General features: G+C 51.3%; 1 protein-coding gene across 2 annotated transcripts in view; it reads right to left on the reverse strand.

Moving 5' to 3' along the window:
• Positions 1-5,691, reverse strand: part of SLC41A3 (solute carrier family 41 member 3) — a 37,110-nt gene extending 31,419 nt beyond the window's left edge. For both annotated transcript variants that reach the window (XM_084766157.1, XM_084766156.1), the window contains exon 1: positions 5,550-5,691. The gene's annotated coding sequence lies outside the window, so the exon portion shown is untranslated. The remainder of the gene's footprint in view (positions 1-5,549) is intronic.
• Between the last annotated feature and the right edge of the window lie 641 nt (positions 5,692-6,332).

Raw genomic sequence — 6,332 nt, forward strand, 5'->3', positions numbered from 1 at the left:
TTCACTATGGGCTCTAGGATGGGAGGGGCTCTGGGGTTCCCAGATAACCCCTTAGTGGGGACCGTGGACTGGGTGGTGAGTCATAATGGATCACTTGGCAAAAGTGACACGCGCAGCACAGACTGGTGTTTGGTGACTTCAGAAGTCACCAGGCAGCAAGTGGCCACAGCAAGTCTTCCTGATAGGAGAGAGACTCAGTCCCAGGAATGGTTCACTCTTTAGAGAGTCCAGTTTTCCAAAGAGACATAAAAACAAATTCACTCTAACACATGAAACAGAGAAGCCAGACATCTCCAACAGGAAAAAGCAAACAGAAAGCATCCCTAAAGAAAGACCAGACGCTGGCCTGGAGAAAACTACAATGTGGTTCTGTTACCACGTTTAAAGAACTCAAGGAAACCCTTAGCTCAAGCTGACAAAACTGGTGGCAGGCGTGCACAAGCTTGAAGATGCAGGGCCACGGAATACAGTCTGCATGCTTCGGAAGGCAGGCCAAAGCTGTGAAGACAGTGAGGCAGACGTGACTGCAGAGCAGTGGGTGGGGATGTCTGTCACACAGGTCCTCACTAGAGCATCGGGGAGGCACTGGAGGCTCTTGGAGGAGGGAGGTTGGACTCAGGGCCAGTCAGTGATCCCAGCAAGCCCTCCTGGGGCTGGGGTTTGCCCAGTACCCCAGAACACTGAAAAACAATGAGTCACCAGTGTAGAATGTGTTGGCCGCTACAACAGAATGACCAAGCTGACTCTGTGATTCCAAAATAGCCCATCCAGTCTTCCCCAGGGGACAGGGCTGAGAGCAGAAGAATGCCCGTGTGGGACAAAAAGTCCTCTGCCATATGCTTAGAGGACACCCAGGTTCACAGCATCAGAGGACTAAAACCTAACATGGACCTTAATGGAAACAACACAACTCTAAAAAGTAGCCCCAAGTGTAGGCCTTCTCCCACGATTCTGGGATAATGTGTCGCATCACTTGGAGCAAGAAACTTTTTAAGAAATAGAGATAATGAGATGACCACAGGACCACGGGAAAGCAAAGTGCTTTCAGGACACAAGTGGAGTGTCTACAGTGAGTGGGACATTAGACCATCACGGTCCTACAGCAGCAGTGTCAGCATCAAACAGTAGCGAACACAGTGCAAATGAGATGCACACAGCCCAGGCTAGCCTCAAACTGGATGTGTAGCCAAGGATGACCTTGAACGTCTCCTGCCTCCTACCTCTGGAGTGCTGGGATTACAGGTATGCACTGCCAGTGGGGACCGAATCCAGAGTTTCACCCGTGCCAGGCAAGCACTTTACCAACTGAGCCACGTCTGAGGGGGATTCCTGGGCGCATCCTGTTTGTAAGCAGGAGTCTGTGAACCAGGCCACATACGCTAGGAAAATAAGAACTGCACAGGAAAGCTGAACTAACCTCCTGCAATAGGAATACCAGGTGGAGGGAAGCACTTACAGCTGCTGGGCACGTGTGGCCGAGAGAGATAAGCAATTAGAGCCCCCCCCCCCCGAACTATTTCTTTTCTAAGGAGTAGGCAACCAGAGGAGCAGAGCCACACTCTGCTGTGGTGCTCGGTAAGCTCAGTGGCCCCGCTCGATGGTCAGTACCTGTAGTCACTCAGGAAGCTGATTCGTGTTCATCAGTCCAGCCCAAGAATTCAGGGCGAAACAAGCTCACTATCACTCCTGGCTGACCACTAATTGAGATGAAGGTTAGGCATGAATGAGCTTCCAAATATACAAAGGAACGGGTCACAATGGCGGGGCGGGGCTTTCTCGACAGGCTGACCCAGAGTCCCTCACTGGATTCCATGGTCAGGCCCAAGATCCCAGCCCAGAATAAGCCATGGATGGCCAGACATCTACCACTACTGCTCAGCAAGATTGCAATTTCATTCCCTGCTTGAATTTGGTGAGGCTCCTAACACTCTAGGAAACACACACACACACACACACACACACACACACACACACACACACACGTACGTAACAAAATTACAGAATTAAGGAAATGGAAAGGATTTTTCTGTTTTCCTAGGTACGTGTGGTGGTGGTGCTGGGGTGTTCTGGAACGGCCTGTAGGTGTCAGAACCCTGCAGTGTTCAAGTTCCTTATAGATAGCATGGCACCCACCTACGGCCTCTGCATGCCTGCTAGTTGTAACAATACCAGATACAGGCACAGGCCTGTGCTATATAAATGGCTGTGGGCCATTCAGCTCATATGACAAGCACAAGGTCTGTGGGTATTCAACAGATACAATGGTTTCTGATGAATATTTTCAGGTCCAAGCTCAGCTGACTCTACAAACGGGGAACTGGGGAACCCACAGATACAGAGGGTGACTGGATAGGCACTCCTACCATGATGCTTAAGTCTTTCTAGCCAGTTTTACAGTGAGCAGATTACCAGTGGGAGCAGCTACAACTGTGGACACATTAAAACCATTACAGGAGTCGGATTACCAATTATGGCTGTAAAGAAGTGTTCAGAATAGTAAGAGATCCAGTCAATGCTTAAATGTCTCCAGGAGAATAATGTATAATGTACCATTCTTAGTAAAATCGCAAATGTTTGAGGAATTTGGGCAACGTGCATATCTCATTAGCTGTGCAAATAAATGGAGTGCATCCACCGAGGACAGCAGAGTGTCAAACCCAGTCAACACACAGGAGGAATCTGAAGAAGCCTCTCTACAGGCAGACAGCCCCAGGTCTCAGGAACAGAAGCAGAGGGCTCCTGCTTTATTTAGGCTCCCTCTGCTGGCAGAGTGGAGCTTGAACATGTGCAACAGCCAGAGAGCTGTCAGAAGGACCAAACAAACAAGGAAAAAAAATATTGTAAAACCTTTTAGTGCTCTCTTTGGCAGCACATAAAGAAAGAAAGAAAGAAAGAAAGAAAGAAAGAAAGAAAGAAAGAAAGAGAAAGAGAGAGAAAGAAAGAAAGAAAGAAAGAGAGAGAAAGAAAGAAAGAAAGAGAGAAAGAAGGAAAGAAAGAAAGAGAAAGAGAGAAAGAAAGAGAGAGAGAAAGAAAGAAAGAAAGAAGGAAAGAAGGGAACTCCTAGAGAGTAGGGAAAAGAAAAGAGAAGGGAAAATTCAAGAGCATCAAAGTTTAAACATATTACAAGAGCAAAATCCTGAACAAAGTTTACAAGGCAGTAAATTTGGAATCAGCGAGATGGCTCAGCAGGTAAAGGCGTTGGAAGCCAGGCCCGACAGACTGAGTTCGATCCCTGGGACCCACATTGGTGGAAGGAGAGAGCTGACTCTCCAAAGTTATCCTCTGACTTTCACAAGTGCACTGTGCCCTAAACACACACACACACACACACACACACACAAGAATTAATTAAAAACGCTCAAAGAAAGTCTAGGAGAAAACATCTGGTGCCAATAAAAAAGACATGGTTGAGTGTGGAAGATGAAAGTCATGGAGTTCACCTGGGGAAAGTGAAGCTAAAACAGAAAGCAGCCAACTGCAACCCCAATGAAGTGCCTCATTCTCCATCAGAGGGCCCCGAGGCCCACACAGACAAAAGGCCACCCGTCTGCCAACTGGCAGTGACCATTTGGCCTCACAATCCTGAACCCACATGCACATATGTGGGTGCCAGACACAGTGATGGCCAGGGTGAACACTGGGGATCAAGCCAGTCACCTTGGGCAGCCCAGCCTAGCAGCCAGCAGTCATCTGCATCAGCTGGGGACATCCTGACCCATGAGCAGTAACCTCTCACCCTGCGAAGGTAGCTGGAGGCCCCTCAGGTTCACTGGGAATGTTCGAGGGTTTAATGAGGTTAACGTCACTGGTGTCATTAAAAATGAGACAGGCGAGGAAGCCAGGCCCCGTGAGACAAAAGAGAGGTGGCACCTATGAAGAATGGGCAGTAGATCCAGGAAAAACTTCTTTTTTTTTTTTTTTAGCCCAAGGTATGCTGGGGGCTTGGTGGAGGAGGGTACTGACTGAGGGTGGATCCTAGGGTAGGCTCAGGCTCAGGCAGTGCTTGGTGGCCTTGAGAAAGGGGCTGCTATACACCAGCCTCAGAGTACTGGATGACAGCAGTGAAAAGACCCTCCCATGGGTCAGCTGGCTTTGAAAGGGATGGGACAGGGCTGACTGTGGCCAGAGCCTGTGTGAAGCCTAAGGTGGCAACAGAGGCGGTCTGTCACTCAGACACTAAACACCACCATTCAGAAGTCTCCTACTACCCTGGGAAACCAGCCTTAGCACAGGCTGTGAGCACCCGTACAGTCCCAACACCCCTCTGTGAGGCCCGGTTCTGGACCAGCATGCAAACTGATGGTCACCCAACCGGGACAGGGAGGTTCTAACCAGGAGGTGGGTGGCCTGAGTTTCTGGGCTGGATGGGCTGCCTCTTAGCTGCCCACTGTGTGGCGACAAGGAAAGCACGTCTGGGCTTCACATCCCAGTGGGAATGTCCAGGAACCCAAACTCGGGCTTAGGATCCCGGTCTCTCCCCCTTGTGTAGCCGTGTGACCTTGGATGGGTGATTAAATACTGCGGTGCCTGAATGGAGCGCAGCTACCCAGTTATGCCCTCAGAGGTGCTGGTTATCAGCAACCATTTTTTTTTTTTTTTTGCTCCAAAATACTAAGAGAACATTCTCAGAAATAAACAGTTTGCAAGTTTTAAATTGTGTTGGGTTCTGAGCAGCCTGGTGGGCCGATCCAGTTGCCACCACATTCTGTCCCCCCAAGGGACGTGTACCATCCCTTTGTCCAGTGTGTCCATGCTGCAGATGTGCCCACCTGCTGACTACCCTCTCCACAGTTGTTAGGGTAGCAGTCGGCCAAGCAACCCCTATTCTACTTAACAATGGCACAAGAGTAGTGCTGGTGATCGTCCTATCACAGTATACCTTTATACCTGTCCTGTCTTACTGGTTGGTCATCTTTTACTGTCTAGTTTACAGAAAAATTCTACCATAGGTGTGGATATTTGGAAAACAATCTGTATGTCTGGGTATCACATCCCAGGACTGAGACACCCTTTGGGGAACATGTTCACACCTCCTTCAGATAAAGGGAGATTACTATAACCTTCTGTAATGTATTTTCCTTACAGAACACTTGGCCTGTCTCCGGGCCCCTCTGTACTCCTTTACATCCGTCTCTGGCAAAGAAGCAGTTTGAGACCCCGAGTTTTTAAAGCTTTCTAGAAAGGGTCTGGTGGACTGAGGTGTCCTCTCAAGTCGGAACGACCTCTAGCTTGGCAACCTCCGGGTGGGGGATTTCCACTGAGCGCAGGATAGCTCGCTTAGCCTGCTGTAGGGTGGGTAGGGATGCTCTTGGCGGTGCTGGAGTCAGCAATGACTCCTAAAGTCAGGCGCCCCGGGGTTCAGCACCGGTAAAGGAAGGGAATGAGCGGGGGCGGTCCTTGCAGACCTTTGGAGCGAGGGAGCAACGAACTGACCCGCCCCGGTGTGCCGCCCAACAGACCCTGCGCCCCATGCCCCTTCCCGAGGCCCGTAGGCGTCCCGCTTTCCCTCGGTTTCCCCGGTTCCCGGTCCAGATCCGGCCCGCGCTTACCGGTCCTCTCCAGGCCGGCGGCGAAAGCGAGGCGGCAGGGCGCGCGCTGGGCACCGCGAAGGCCTGCGGCGAGAGGAAGCGGGAAGGGCGGGCAGCGGGGCAGCCCCGCCCTGCCCAGGCGCCGGCACCGAGGGGCGGGGTCACAGAGGAGGTGGGGCCACATCAAGGGAGGGGCTTGTTGGGCGGGTCTTGTGGGCGGGGCCAAATCATGGGTTGCGAAGCTTGAAAAACTCAATTTTTAAAGCCTTCTAGTAAGGGTCTGGTGGGCTGAGGTATCCATTTAACTCCCAAAGTCGCCTAGCTTGGCAACCCCAGAGGTTTTCAATGAGCACAGGACAGCTCCCTGAACCTGCCCTGGGGTGCGTAGGTATGCTCCCTCGGTGCTGAAGGAGCCAACGACACGCCTTATAAGCGGGAGGGGCCGGGGGGCGGGGAATAAACAGGCCTTGGGAGCAGGACTATGAATACGGCTGGACCATTGGTAGGCGGGATTGGGGGAGTGAGGGGGTGGGAAGCAGGGCGGGGCTGCGGAGCTAAGTGCCACGCCCCTCCAGCAGCACCTGCAAGGGCTAGCTTCCCTCAGCGTCCACATCTGCCTGTTTTGTTTTCAAGCTTTTCCAGATGTTTCACCTTTAAACACTCGGGCAAGTATCATGAAAGTTCTGTCCTTCAACGTGGCTGTGATGCTCTCATACTTAACAAGAGTGGTAGCGATCCACCTGCCTCTGCCTCCTGAATGAGGAGATTAAAGGCGTGCACCACCATGCCCGGCTTTTAGATTTT

This window comes from Acomys minous (assembly GCF_964271855.1).
Source record: "Acomys minous genome assembly, chromosome: 17".
NCBI classification, from domain to species: Eukaryota; Metazoa; Chordata; class Mammalia; order Rodentia; family Muridae; genus Acomys; species Acomys minous.